This window comes from Lactuca virosa, chromosome 8, assembly GCF_052849685.1.
Source record: "Lactuca virosa cultivar CGN04683 chromosome 8, Lactuca_virosa_CGN04683_v6, whole genome shotgun sequence".
In the NCBI taxonomy this organism is placed as follows: Eukaryota; Viridiplantae; Streptophyta; class Magnoliopsida; order Asterales; family Asteraceae; genus Lactuca; species Lactuca virosa.
In genome coordinates, this window is record NC_136433.1 from 380,773,075 (window position 1) to 380,788,251 (window position 15,177).

Below are 15,177 nucleotides of genomic sequence, written 5' to 3' on the forward strand. Positions count from 1 at the left end.
CCAATACAGGCCTCCGTCATATTAGTATGGTTAGAATGACTCACTTAGAATATAACAGTGAATTGTTTAGAAATAAACATAAGTTACACATTTCGACTATAGCAACGATTGTTTGGATACTTTAAACGAAGCTTTTACCACACAAGTATTAGGGTTTTAACACTACTATTTTACACATCAGAAAATATTGGATTTTCTGGGGAAAACGATTGTATATGATTTCGAAAACGGTAAACTAACACACACAAGCAACTATACTTGATTGAAAATGAAACTTACAACTATTTTGACAAGAAAATATTGGATTTTCTGGTTTTTCCAACTAACACAGATTTTTATACAAAATGATTATGAACTCACCAACATATTTTATGTTGACGCTTTTCAAACGACTTGTATTCTCGGGAAATCAGTAAGCAGGTTTGTGAGTCGCGGATGCTGAATTATTTTGATGTATTTTGGAACTTACTAATAATTGTTTCTTTTGTGTAATTCAAAAACATAAACATGATGTAGAACAATGTAAGTTTGATATATTGATGTATGATGTTTGGATTTGCTATGTTTCATTTATATTCAATTGCTATGATACTGCACAATGAAGTCACCCGCCTCCGGACGTTTCTGCCGTCTGGTCCGGGGGTGTGACAATTATGTAGTCATCATGGATCAATTATTGAGAGCTTCAAGAACACCCGCTCTGATACTAATTGTAGCGGTCCTAATTATGATGACATGTGTGGAATTGATAAGATCTAGTGAATCATTCAAGAAACATGAACACAAGGAGTAAATAATCCAGTTAAGCCCTCATTAGATCAAGTGAGTATTACAAGGTGGGTAATGTAAAAATGCTCTCACTAATCTAATCTCTCCAAAGTTCATTCCATAAATGAGTGTCACTCACTTCCTATTTATAGGAAAGACAACTCATTACACAATACAAGAGGGTAAGCCTACACTCCACATCTAAAGAGCACTTTGCACCCTAACAGACTTAGCTTCTAAAACGGCCTCAACCCATCAAGACCAACCAAAAGGGGACAAAAAGCATAAAACCATAATATGAAGAGATCTAAGCAAGGAGAAGACAAGGTATGAACTTGATACCTCAAAAGGCATGCAAGATGAGTGATGATTATGGATCTCTAAGCTTCACACTAAGCAATGCACCTTCAATTTTCTTCAATCTCTTCAAAATGAGCAAAATAAGCACCAATTTTTCCTCAAGATCTCAAAGACACAACAATGGAGGCTAAGGGTCTAAATTTAGGTTTTAGGAGGTGGGGAGGCTGGTAAGGAGGCCAGTCCTAGGGACGTAATGAGCTTAAATAGGGTGCAACATCTCAAAACTAGGGTTTCATTAAACCCTCGCACACCCAGCGTAATCCTCGTACACCCAGCGTACGAGGCCTCGGTCTCGCGATCAAACCCTCTTAGTACACTAAGCGTACACTAGTATACGCCCCGCGTACTGAAATTTGCACTAGTACGCCCTGCGTACTTCCTATGTACGCCCAGCGTACTAGGGTTATCCTTTAACCCTATACTCCTCTAAAGGTCGTAACTTCTTCATTATAAATCTGATTTCGACGATCCTTAGATTCATGAAAAGGTAACGAGAAGGTCTACGCTTTTATCAACTCATACTTGCCTTAAAATTTTCTGAACAAAAATCGAATTTCCATAAAAGCCCGATCTAACACTTTACCAAAATACCCTTTGGCTCCAAAACACAAACCGAACTCCAGATCATCCAAATTACATTACCCACATCCGAATGGGTCCAAATCTCATTTCCTCAAAGGTCTTAAGCCTGATAATACCCGATCTTTGGTCACCACTCCGTAATAGGAAACGATTCGGGATAGGACGTTATAAAATTAAAACTGATGTGAGGTACTAGTTGATTGTCCATAAAGATGGATATTGTATAGAGATGCGATTATACTCACATGTACTTGATACAAATCGATTATTAGAGAAACATGCACCTAGAGATTACTTTAAAGATCACTTCACAAATAATTTTAAAAGTTAATATCTTATTTTCTTAAAATGGAGATATATAAGATTATTGACTCATAATTATTGTCCATAATGGGCAGTCGTACAGATTGGATTGTCAATAACGCTAGATACATGGTTGTGCTAAGATTGGATTGATCTTGGATCAATTTTGCAGAATATTGAACGTTTTGAGATTGGTATTATTCTATGTATCGCGTTCATATGGATAATAAGAACAAATGGATATTTGATCACTTGCTTATAAGGTTGTTTCACACCTAATTTTGGAATCGGTACTTGTCATGGATGGGATAGTCTATGTTGACTATAGGGAAATGATGTATTTCTATAAATGTAAATCATTGTCAGTGCTACTATATAGTTATTATATCATGGAAAGTGAGAGTTTGTTGGAGATATATTCACTAACACAACAAATATTATCATTACAAATGTTGCGTATGTCTATTGAGTTACACACAAAGTACAGTCTAAGTCCAAATTGGCAAAGAACAATGAATAAATAGACTAATTTATTATTATCATTACAAATATTATCATTACAAATATTATCATTACAAATGTTGCATATTATCATTGAGTTACACACAAAGTACGGTCTAAGTCCAAATTGGCAAAGAACAATGAATAAATAAACTAATTTATTATTCATCACTAATATGATGATTTAATTAGAAACTATTTAAATCGAGCTAGTAGTTTGTTATTCATCATTAATATAATTGAATTAGAAACTAATTAAAGTGAAGGACTTTGATTTGCAATAAGATATAAATACATTATGGAAGGTTATGATTTACGTTAACGATATAATTAGTTTAGTGAACCAATCCATTTTTGTTGGCATTTGCAACACCTGCCCACCCTCCCAAGCTTGTGAATAGAAGAGATAGAGCATCTGTGTTTTAAAGTCTTGGAAGGCTAAGAAGCTTTTATACTTATATACTCGCTTTCTTTTCATTCTCTCATATGTGTGTGATGAACTAAAACTCATTAAACATTTTTATTAACTTCATCCAACTGCCTCACTTTAATAATTAAGTTCTCATTCACCTTAAATCCGTTTTGGACGTGTAATATACCAAAACCAAGGTATTACGGAGGAGAGCAAAACTATATAACCTTATATTCATTTGAATAATGTTTTAAGGTAGGAAATTCATGTTGAAAATAGGAAAACCCCATTTTAAAAATTGGTTAAACCAATTTTTCCAACAGCCTGGAAGTTAGAGCTTTGGTTTTTTGTTATCTAAGATTTCGAAGAAGCCAAAACAAAAGGAGTTCTAGCCTTCCGAAAAAAGTTATTGCTTAAAGATTATATACTTTGAGGTGCAACCGTGCAACTACGATAGATGGATTCTAGCTTGAGTCTTTATCATCCTCTTGATCATTAAATCGAAATAAACATATAAGGCTATCTGGAACATCCTTTACGCCTTCGACGTGGTGGTAAGGCGGCGAGGACCACACCATGCACACCAACCTGCCTCCAACGTGTGTTAAAGCTACACTATGTGGCGAAGTGTGTCATAAACCACAACCTCCAACACTTCTCTCTCTCATATGCAAGGATGTCGTTGATGCGTAGAGACCACACCAAGAACGGAGTGATGTAAAGGTGATCATAAGGTGGAAAGAGACATACACCGATGGCATGCTAGATACTCTCAGTAGCATAAACACCATTTATGGCTTAGTTTGTTGCAAAAAATTAAGTGAACACATCAAAAACTAAATTATAATGTTCTGTTTTATTGTTTCCATTGTCAGGAATAGTTAAATTATGTTTTTAGTAAAATGAGTCAACACAATTATATACAATTATAATACAATAATGGGATGACACCAAAATCAACACCAATGTGCCTCTAATTAATATTAAAATTTTATTTTGAGTCATTATTCTATCATTTTAATATGCTCAAACATCGAAGTCGACAAAGTTGAAATTATTTAGCAGCCTAAAATTGAATTAAAAATAACACAAAAATACAAATCGACATGTGTCAAGCACCAATTGTTCCTCCCCACGTTCAAAAATGATTGAAGGCCATTCTTTACGCGTCATAAAGAGACCTTGCAGCTCATTTCTTCTAATATTCCTTCACTGAACCCCTAAGTACAACTCCCACTGCAAAACGTACAACACCCACATCTCCCCCTCTCTCTCTCTCTGACATAAAGACACAGACCAAACTCTGCATATAAAACCGCCGAACCAGAGGACCGGCCATACTCTGTCGGCCACATAAACACACCAGATCCAAACTACAAACCGTTAATGGATTCTTCCGACCAACGGCGGAAGAGAAAGCGTTCTCTAAAACCCACCCATCATTTCTTTTCACTAAGATCTCTGCTTTATTTCTTCTCCTTCTTCGCTTTCTTCTTTATCCTTTTCCGGCGAAACACGCCGTCGTTTCACCATCTAGTCGTGCTTCCCGGATCATCAACATCATCTTCAATTCACCGACTATTCTCCGGTGAGTTGACTCGGTTTAAGATAGACGATAGAGTTCTGTTCCCTGATCATATTTTAATATTACTTTCCGGAATCGGAATTGGAAGTTGGAACCTTGTCGGAAATGGTAAAGGATTGGAATGTATTTACAGAAATAATTATACAGAGGAGGAGGAGGAAAAGGGTGTGGCAGTGTTATCGGTGGATGAATACAACGACATCCAGTGGCTTGTTCGGTGTCCGCTTCGTCCGACGAATTTCTCATCCGTCGTCACTCTCCGAAGCCGGGGCGCGATCACGGTCGCTGATACGACGGTGGTAGCAATGAATTCTTGGGAGAATTTAGCATACGAGGCGGTGTTGGACGGGAACACGGCGGTGGTGTTCGTGAAAGGAATCAGTCATAGACAGGATAAAGCATCCGACCCGAATCGATTCCGATGTCATTTCGGGTTCGGGAATCAGAATTACATTCTAGCCTCAAAAGCACTAACCGCCGCTCAGGAAGTCGTAAGGTGTGCGTTGCCTAAATCCCTCGAAATCCACCCGGAAAAATCTCAGGGAATTCGAGCCACCGTCAGTTTCCAACTCCCGATGAGAAACCACCACCACCGAACAATTTTTGTTCCATCGGTCGCGAAATTATCAAGCTCGAAATTCGAGAAAAACACTCCAAAACACGACCTTTGCGTCTGCACGATGCTATGGAACCAAGCCGATTCAATTCGCGAATGGATAACTTATCATTCATGGCTCGGAGTTCAAAAATGGTTTATCTACGATAACAACAGCGACGACGGGATAGAATCGGTGATAAACAAGCTCGATCTCGAGGGTTTCAACGTCAGCCGCCATGTTTGGCCATGGATCAAAACTCAAGAAGCAGGATTTTCCCACTGCGCAATAAAAGCCAAAAACGAATGTAATTGGGTTTCCTTCATGGACGTCGACGAGTTCTACTACTTCCCGAATCTCCCCGGACATGGCGCTTTAAGAACCCTAGTATCAAACTACACTTCATCGCCATCAATCGGAGAACTAAGAACGCGTTGCCATAGCTTTGGGCCATCGGGGTTACGTTCGCCGCCCAAGAACGGCGTAACGGTGGGGTACACTTGCAGATTACAGAGGCCTGAACGGCATAAGTCGATTGTGAGACCGGAGGTGTTGGACACGACATTGATGAATGTGGTGCACCATTTCCATTTAAGGGAAGGGTTTAGCTTTCTTGATGTGGGTCAAAATACAGCAGTGATAAATCATTATAAGTATCAAGTTTGGGAGGTTTTTAGGGCGAAGTTTTATCGGAGAGTTGCGACTTATGTGGCTGATTGGAAAGATAGCCAGAATGAAGGGTCGAGAGATCGAGCCCCCGGTTTGGGGACTGAACCGATTGAACCGGCGGATTGGAGGTTGAGATTTTGTGAGGTTTGGGATACCGGTTTGAGGGATGTTGTGTTGGCTAATTTGGATAATGTTTTGTCTAGGGGTAGATATTTGGGGGGTATAGATATATAACATATACAGTAATTAATATACGGATTGATTTATTATTGTTCACATGTATATTCTTTTGTTTGATTGTGAATTACATTTTAAAAAAAAATGGAGGAATTGAATTGAGTCTAATAGACAATAGACAACCCAATAATGAAATGGAATCTTCAATTCCTGTCCTGTTGGATTCTGTTGGAATCTTCAATTTGAGAAACACGGAATCATTTTACTTGTCATTGATAAAAAGTTTAAAATTTGAACTAAAATTTGTTCAAAGCATCATGGTAAAATACTCTAAATTTTAAGGAATTGGAATGTAAATTCCTGGTAAAATTCACATTACATTCTGTGTTTCGAAATTTACATTAAATTTTAAGGGTATGTTTCGAAACGATTTAAAGGAATTGGAATGTAAATTTTTGTTTTTAGTTTGACAAAATCCTCTAAATTCCATTATATTCTCTGTTTGAAGGGGGCATCAAAGGGCAAGGATTATAGATTTCATTTGGGCAAATTAAACCAATAGTCCTTCGTGTACGTTCAGTCCCTATTTTTAAAAATTAACTCGGACGATCATTTGTTTGTTTTAAACGTACACGCATCATCCATATTAACATGAAAAGACAATTTTGCTCTTAGTTATTTCTTTTTTAATTTTATTTATTTATTTATCAGTTTAAATTAAAATATATATAATAATAAAACAAGGATAAACAAATTATCCACCCCCTCCCGTTCGGTCCCTATTTCTACAACAAGATTCGACAGCACCACCACCTAACACCGCCGGCTCCTCCGGCACCACCACATATTAGCGTCACCACCTCCGACACCACAACGTATCACCGCAAACACCTTCCCCTTCCCTTTCCCCATATTTCTTCTACCTTCGTCTCCCTCTTCTCACATATTCCCGATAACCATCCAAAACCCTAAATCAGTGAACCAAAATCGGACCCCAAACCACCATCCCTATCTTCGTTCTCTCCCTCGGCCTTAAGAACACCAACGACCATCGAAGCTACCAATTTCAATCTATCTGCTTCTTGGTGAAACCCAATAATCAAATCGATCCATCCACTGCTCCAATCGAAAGTTATTTCTCTGAACCATAACCATCACCATCGAAACAACAATTCAATCTTCGAAACCTTGAAATACCGACGAGATTTAATCAACACAAATGACACCCAGAAGCAATCGAAATCATGAGTTCAAGACATCTCACTGCAATCGAAGTCTTAACCTATCTTCATCTTCAAAATCGAAACAAGTAGTCGATTGAAATCAAGTCCAAGACAAATCCATCGAAATAAAATCAAACCTAACCTGATACGAAACTCAAAATCAAAATCAAAACCTACATCAGTTTCAATTTTTGGATTTGAGGACGATGAAGAAGGAGGAAACTCAAAACCAAAATCGAAATCAAGTATTTCTCTCTCTTCTCGTGCTACATCTCCATCTCATGCACCCATTTCCTCCATTCTCCTTTTTCCTTTTCATCAAGTCTGTCTCTCTCAACCTATTTCTCTCTCGGTATCGTGCTACATCTCCATCTCACTTGCCCTTTATCTCGATATCACATCAGAACACATATGTGTATGTGTGTGTGTGTATGTTTTGGGTTACTCTTTTATCTCCGGTAACAATAGTATGTGGGTTTGGAAGTGAAGGGGGTAGATGGGTTGGGGAAGCTGAGAATAGGTATTGGAGAAGAATGGCGAGATAGATCGATCAGAGAAGGAGGTAGTGGTATTTTCTAGTGTGGCGCGGACTACATTCGCAAGAAAAAAAACATATCAGGGACTAAGTGTGGTATTTTTAAGTTAATAATAATAATAAATAATATTAGATTAATAATAAATAATATTAGATTAATTAAAAAATAAATATTTAAGGGCATTATCGTCATTTCAAATGTGGCACCGATTACATTCGCAAGAAAAGGCATATAAGGGATGAAGTGTGCAAGTTTTAAGCAAACGAGGGACGGTCCGAGTTAATTTTTGAAAATAGGGACTGGACGTGCCTTTTGGCACCTGCACGAGGGACGATTTGTGTAATTTACCCATTTCATTTCTTATGTTTTATTAAAAATATAAAATACCCTCTATTTGTTTATTTTAGTTTATTTTGGCCATAATTAATAAAATGAAAACACATTATTATCATCAATCACATCCCACCCTTATGTTTTACTATCTCCGTCCCAAATTAATTGTCCATATTTGACTTTTGAAGTATTTTTTCTTCAACATTTGCTTTAAATTTTTTTTTATAGATAATACTTGATACAAAATATATTAATAGATTGTATTTTAAATGTCTTTTCATTGTTATAAGTTTCATCAAATAATATATAACACAAGTAAAAATATCTAATGTCAAATTTGAAGAAAAAAAAAATTTAAAAGTCAAAAGTGGACAATTGGGATTGAGAGAGTATTAAAAATAGAGTAAATTATAGTTTTGGTCCCTGTGGTTTGGTCAGATTCGTACATTTAGTCTAAATTTTGAAATTTTGATAAGATGCATCCATATGGTTTAAAGAAATTACACTGCACATCCATAATTCATTTAAAAAGACTATTTTACCCTTTCTTTTATCTTTTTTTTCTTTTATCATATATATATATATATATATATATATATATATATATATATATATATATATATATATATATATATATATATATAGAGAGAGAGAGAGAGAGAGATCGGTTCATGTGTTCTAGATATTTATTGTGTGGATGTAGGAATCAATATGGTCAATCATTTCAAAAGGGTAATTTTGTAATATTACATTTTAAATAATATTTTTTATTTAGTTAATTTGAATATTATTCCAATCAAATCCCTTTGTATTAGACAATTATTTATGAATATGTTAACTATCATTAAGCCTAATAATCTTTATATATTATCATCATCTATGAATTATACGTAATTTTCCATCATACGACCTATTTTCATCACTGCTTTCATCTTCATATTTTTCATAGTTTAATGGATGTTCTTGAAGACAAATCGATGGAGGTATTATTTTTCATTTAATGGATATTCTTGAAGACATGTTTTTTCATTGTCATAAATACGTAATACAATTTATTATTGGCAGGATAACTATTATGCTGGTAAGAATTCAGATGTGAAGTCTTCTAAGAATAACAAAGACATTGAAGATAAGAAGGTTGGTAATGTCAATAATTCCAAGGTGAATGAAGTTGTCAAGAAAAAAAAAGATGTAGGATTTGCTTTGGATTTGGTCATAATAATAGAAATTGTCCTTATGGATCTGTCAAGAAAGCATAGAAGTTCAAGAAGTTTATCAATTTAGACATTTTAGCTATTATGAAGTTGATTTTCAGTACAATAAAATTATGGTTTGATGAATTTTAGGGGTTTTTCCTTATATGTTTATGTTTTTAGTCTACAAATATTAATAATAGTTCATAGTTTGATGATTTTATTAGTTTTTCTTTCTATATTTATGTGTACAGTCATTATATATTAATAATAGTTCATGGTTTATGTTTTTTTATAAACAAAACGAATAACATTCTAATCCATATTAGTTTATGGTTTATGTTATTATGACAGAATTAGCATATTTAATAAAAAGACTTTGATGTTTATTTTTTTCGTTATATGCCGTGTTGTTTAGGATATAAAACATATACAGTCAATTGTGTTGTTAGTCGTATTCAATATTTGATTGAAAACTAAAACAATGCATAATTGTGTAAGTCATATTTTAACAAGATTTTTATAGAATGAAACCGATATAACAAGACATATTTATATAAGTAATATTTTTTACATGATTCTGACAGAATGTTCGAAATCATTAAAATCCGCAAAAAAACCAATGTACAATTTAACAAACCCAAAAACCAAACAAATAATTTTCTCTTTATACCAGTCTAACCTTAATCTTATAGTTCAACAAAATTTTTTAATCAAGTATACAATAAATTTTAATAAGGTATTATAATACTGAAAAGTTTTATCTATAAAATATGAATAAGTCAAATTATAACCATATCATGATCCCATAGTAGGATCCTTATCTTCAGATTCACAAAGTTAATAATATTCAATTTACATAGTGCTTAGCAACATTTCTGAAATTTATTGGTGTTTATTCGCACTCTAGAATTTCTTATGGGTGATGAAGTATCAACTGGTAATAATCATATTCATGATGAACATGAATTTTCTATTGATTATGCAGAGGAACTTGAAGATTTCGAGTTATCTGATCATGATACACTACAAAATCTCGATTTTGAAATATGCGAAACTAATCTCAATGGAGGTGAATTTTTTATTTTTTAAGTTTTCTCTGTGTTACAGATTCTTCTTTCCAATAAGCATGTTTAAACTTGTTTGTTGTTATTTTCATTATGGATAAATTTTAACACACAAAAGGAGAGAATCCATCAAACTACATTCATAATCATACAGATGACATTCCCGACTATCACATCGGTGAAACTAGTAATCATAATCAAGGTGATGTATTTTAATTATGTATTTTATTTGTTTACTTTTGTAGTTATGCGTATATGTGTATTGCATATATTTTAACTCATTACACTCATTATATTATAAGATGCAGAAACGAAAATGAGTTGTAACACCCCGGTATTCAGGTACTTTTAAAGTCATTTGTATGGTTTAATTCTTGTCTTTTTGGTCCCTGTAATAGAAGGAAGTAGCCATGAGAAGCCCTAGTAGCAATCTTATAATTTTAGTATAGGAGGAGTACGCTAAGCGTACATGAGGGTACGCTGAGCGTACTAAGGCGCACCCTAGTATGCTGGGCATACACTTATGTATGTTGGGCGTACTCATGTCTGGAGGAAACCCTAAGTTTTAGCGTTTGAGGGGTATTTAAACATCCTTATGGATCATTTATCCCCACATTTTCAGCATCCAAAGTCTTAGAGCCGTTCTTGCAAAATCCTAGTCCCTTAGAGTGTGATTTGAGCCTTAAAGCGTGTTCTTGGTATATTAGAGGAAGGAGGAGTTGCATCAAGAGGCCTTGAAATGGAAGCAAGCTTGTGGATCTGGGATTTTTGCCCCTTTGTGAAGCTCCAGAAGGCATAAAGTCTATACATTTATGTTTTGATTGTTAGATCCCATCTTTGGAAGTTTTATGTTGCTTTTCTTGTCCCAAAGGTCCCATTCTATGCATGTTTGGTTATTGATGTTTTGAGCTGTCCTTTCAGACCCTAAGAAGGGTCCTAAGCCATAAAAATGAGGTCCCAATGGCTAGAATTGTCTCATGCATCTTGTAGAGGGTCTTAATGGATCAAAACCTTGTATTAAGGACTTTATGGACGTGAAAAGTCAAAAAGTTGGAGACTTTATGATTTTAGAGTGAATTTGGACCGTAGATCTGAAGTATGGGCTTAAGTGCTTAAGCCACTAAGCACTTAATGAGGATTTGAAGTCTGCAAGGTTATGCCCCGCGTAGGTGGGAGTACGCCCCGCGTACTCAGTCAGCCACCCCATAAGATGGTCAATGCGAGGCTTCGCATATGCTTAGCGTAACTCTTGGTTACGCCCCGCATACTCGCATGAGTCGGCCCTTGTTGAGTTGACTTGGTTGAGTTGACTCAGCTGGGTTGACTCAGTTGGATTAATAGGTTTGATCATTTGACTTTGACTAGTTGACATTGAGTTTGATCAAGTTTCATCACGTTTGACCAAGTTTTGACTTTGAGGGCATTTTGGGTATTTCGGGATTTTGATGGAATTGGTCACTTGGTGGATGTAGGTATTAAGTAGTGTAACATCCCAAAAATCAAGGCCAAAAATTTCATTTTTAAATAAGTTATTATAAAGCCAACAGTATAAGAAAACATCCATAATATCATGACATGTCAAAACCAAAGTAGAAATAATCAAAATGTGTTATCATGAAACAATATCAGAGTATACTCCCAAAGGTCTCATGTGCGGAAAACCATAGTGTGATGCGCTGCGATCAAGCCGGCTCCTTTCCTTTAAAACGAAGTACCTGAAACCAAAACTGAAAACCGTAAGCACGAAGCTTAGTGAGTTCCCCCATCATACCACATACCATACAACCACGTAGCATACATACTGTCGGGCAATTCTGGGGTGCCCGACCTACCCATGTCAAGCCATTCTGGGGTGCTGACTACCCGTGTCAAGCCATTCTGGGGTGCTGACTACCCGTGTCAGGCCATTCTGGGGTGCCTGCCTACCCTCTGGTCTATCTCACCCCGTTACGGGGACTATTTCACCCCCTACTACTATCACATAATAACATATCATAAACATGCTGTCAGACATATCTGGGGTGTCCGACCTACCCTTCGGTCCTAACAACCGATCGGGGGACTATTCCCCTCCTACTACCGTTATCACATCGAACATAACATACTGGCACATAGAACACATCAAGTAATAGCAAACCAGACAATTATCACAAAGAAAATCATCTCAACTGTAATCAACTACTAGTGGGTCGGCCTTGGTGCCTTAGACCCACTTCTACTGGAAGGTAACTCACCTCACACTGCTGAAGTCCCATAGACACAATCCCAGCTGCTGGATGACAGATTCCCGATCTGTCAATATCAAACATCACCCAATTAATAATTGGGTTCCAACACATGTCCATAAGTCCATGTTGGGGTAAAAGACTGCTTTACCCCTATCTCGGCTTGATTCAAGCCCAAGGCCCAATCCAAAGGCCCAAAAGTCAACTATGGGTCAAATCCCAACACATGACCCAATTTTCCAAATTGGGCCCAAACCTTTATAAGGTCTCACAATAAGGCCCGAACATTTAGTCCAGTCCAACATTCAACATTCTAATGGCCCAATATCACATAATCATAAAGGCCCAAACTATGGCCCATCTATGGCCCAGTTTTCCAAATTGGGCCCAACTCCTCATATGGGCCTTACCTCAAAGCCCATTAATTATTCTATGTCCATTTGCTTGATCTTGGATGGCCCATTAATAACCCAATCATCAAGGCTCAATAGAAAGGCCCAACAATAAACCCAAGTGAAATCAGGGTTTCACATGAAATGACAATTAGGGTTAAGTGTTTCCCACTTAACCCATTAAGGACTTAATCCATTAAGTCCATCACTCTTCTAAATAAATCATATGGTGTGATTGGGCTTAATACACAATTCCATTCCAATGGCCCAAATGTGGGTCCCGATAAGTCCAAACCCATAAATCTAATATTAGGGTTTTCTAAACCCTAATTAGGGTTTCCAACCCCATCTTAGCCCAGTAGGCCCAATAGCTAGGTCTTTTGATCAGTTAAGGTTCATTAGGCCCATTAGGGTTTCACTAGGCCCATTAGTCACTTGTTTGGGCTTTTAGGCCATTTAAGGCTTCATTGGCCCCATTAGGGTTTATTAGGTCCATTAGGGTTTTAGTCCCTTGTCCAAACATCCAAATGAGTCACAAACCAAACAAGGCACACCGCCACCCGACGCGGCTGCCGGTAGCGGCAGCCACCACCTCACGGTGGTGGTTTTGAGTTTTCATTTCTTTATTCTATCCACTATTACAATTTTACAATGCTTAGCTCAAATTAACATATCAAAAATAAAATGCACGAACAGCCACCTTGTGGTGGCCGGCGGTGGCGAATGGCGACAGCCACCACCTCACGGTTAGACCTGGCAAAACATGACACGACACGAAAACCCGACACGAACCCGACACGAAACTAGCGGGTTAGGGTCAGAGATTTTGACACGTTTATGTAAACGGGTTGACACGACACGACACAATAATTAAACGGGTAGGGTTAGGGTCAAGACTTTCAACTCGAAGATGACTCGAATATGTCCCGTTTAATTATATGTTATTTATTATAAAATTCATATTTTTATAAATATATTATATGTTATAGACTTGTAGTGGGCCAAACTCAAGAATTAGAAATAATATTTAAATTTTCAAAGTTACTTAATTTTACTCATCCTCACCACATATCCCCTTCGCTCCCCAACTTTAACTCTTTTCATTTTCCCTTCTAAATTTAATAATTTTTTTGTCATTCCATCTCCTAACTCCAATGTTTCACTTTTTCATTTTTGCATCCATAACTCCTACTTTCCAACCTTTAAAATGATTCAAGCAGACATGACACAACATATTTACAAGGTCTAGACCTTAACCCGGAACTCGACACGAAAATAAACGGGTTGACACGACACGACACGATAATTAAACGGGTCGGGTTAGGGTCAAGCCCTATCAACCCGTTTAATGTCTTGACACGACACGAACCCGACACGACACGACACGTTTGCCAGGTCTACGCACGGTGGTGGCCGTGGGGTCCTTCTTCGGATCTCCGGCCAACAAAACGCTCTTGTAGCCTCGAACCATCACAACACACGGGCACAATCACCACAACACGCCCACAGCCACCTTTCACGGTGGATAGTGGTGGCAGAAAAGCTTTTCCCGGCGACAACCACCATGGTTGGCCGCCATGGTGCTCTTCTAGCGTTTTCCAGTTAGCCCTTCACCCACATGCTCCTGCAGTGTCGACTGAAACACTCACAACCTTGGCTGAGATACGGAAACACGAACGAAACCCACATAGCAGCCCCCTTCGGGGTGGTAAACGGCGGAACAACAGCGGTACTAACGTCCACAGAGGCGGCACAATGGCGGTTGCAATGTATCGGCGGAAAAGGAAGGGCGGCGACGACTGTAGGGCAACCATCGATTGAACAACGGCAGCAACACACCAATTATCATTTCCCGACTCGCACGACAACGAACGTGACTGCTTCTTCAATCACGGCGACTTTCCGATCGCACACATCGTCTCCATCAGCAAGTTGCGGCGGCCAAAAGGTGGCGTAGGGATGATGGCGGCAAGCACGACATCAGTTTCGCCGGTCTCCAACCGGTACACCTTCACTCGACCTTTCTCGGTGGTTATCCGCGGTTAGACACGTCGTCCGGCAGTGGTGGTGACATCCCGATGGCGAAGTGGCTACTGGAATGGTGGTGGCGGCTGGATGAGAAGGTGAGGGTGGCGGCTGATAAGAGGCCGCTAGGGTTAGGGTTGAAGCGGGAGGGGTGACGTGTTATATACCCCGATCCCCCAAACTTACTTCCATAATACCGAATCTAGCCCCTCCATCCAGAAATCATCTCA

General features: G+C 37.7%; 1 pseudogene; it reads left to right on the forward strand.

The window, feature by feature from the left end:
- Window positions 1–4,088: 4,088 nt before the first annotated feature.
- LOC145129614 (glycosyltransferase family 92 protein RCOM_0530710 pseudogene) lies at window positions 4,089–6,052 on the forward strand (annotated as a pseudogene).
- The last annotated feature ends 9,125 nt before the right edge of the window (window positions 6,053–15,177 follow it).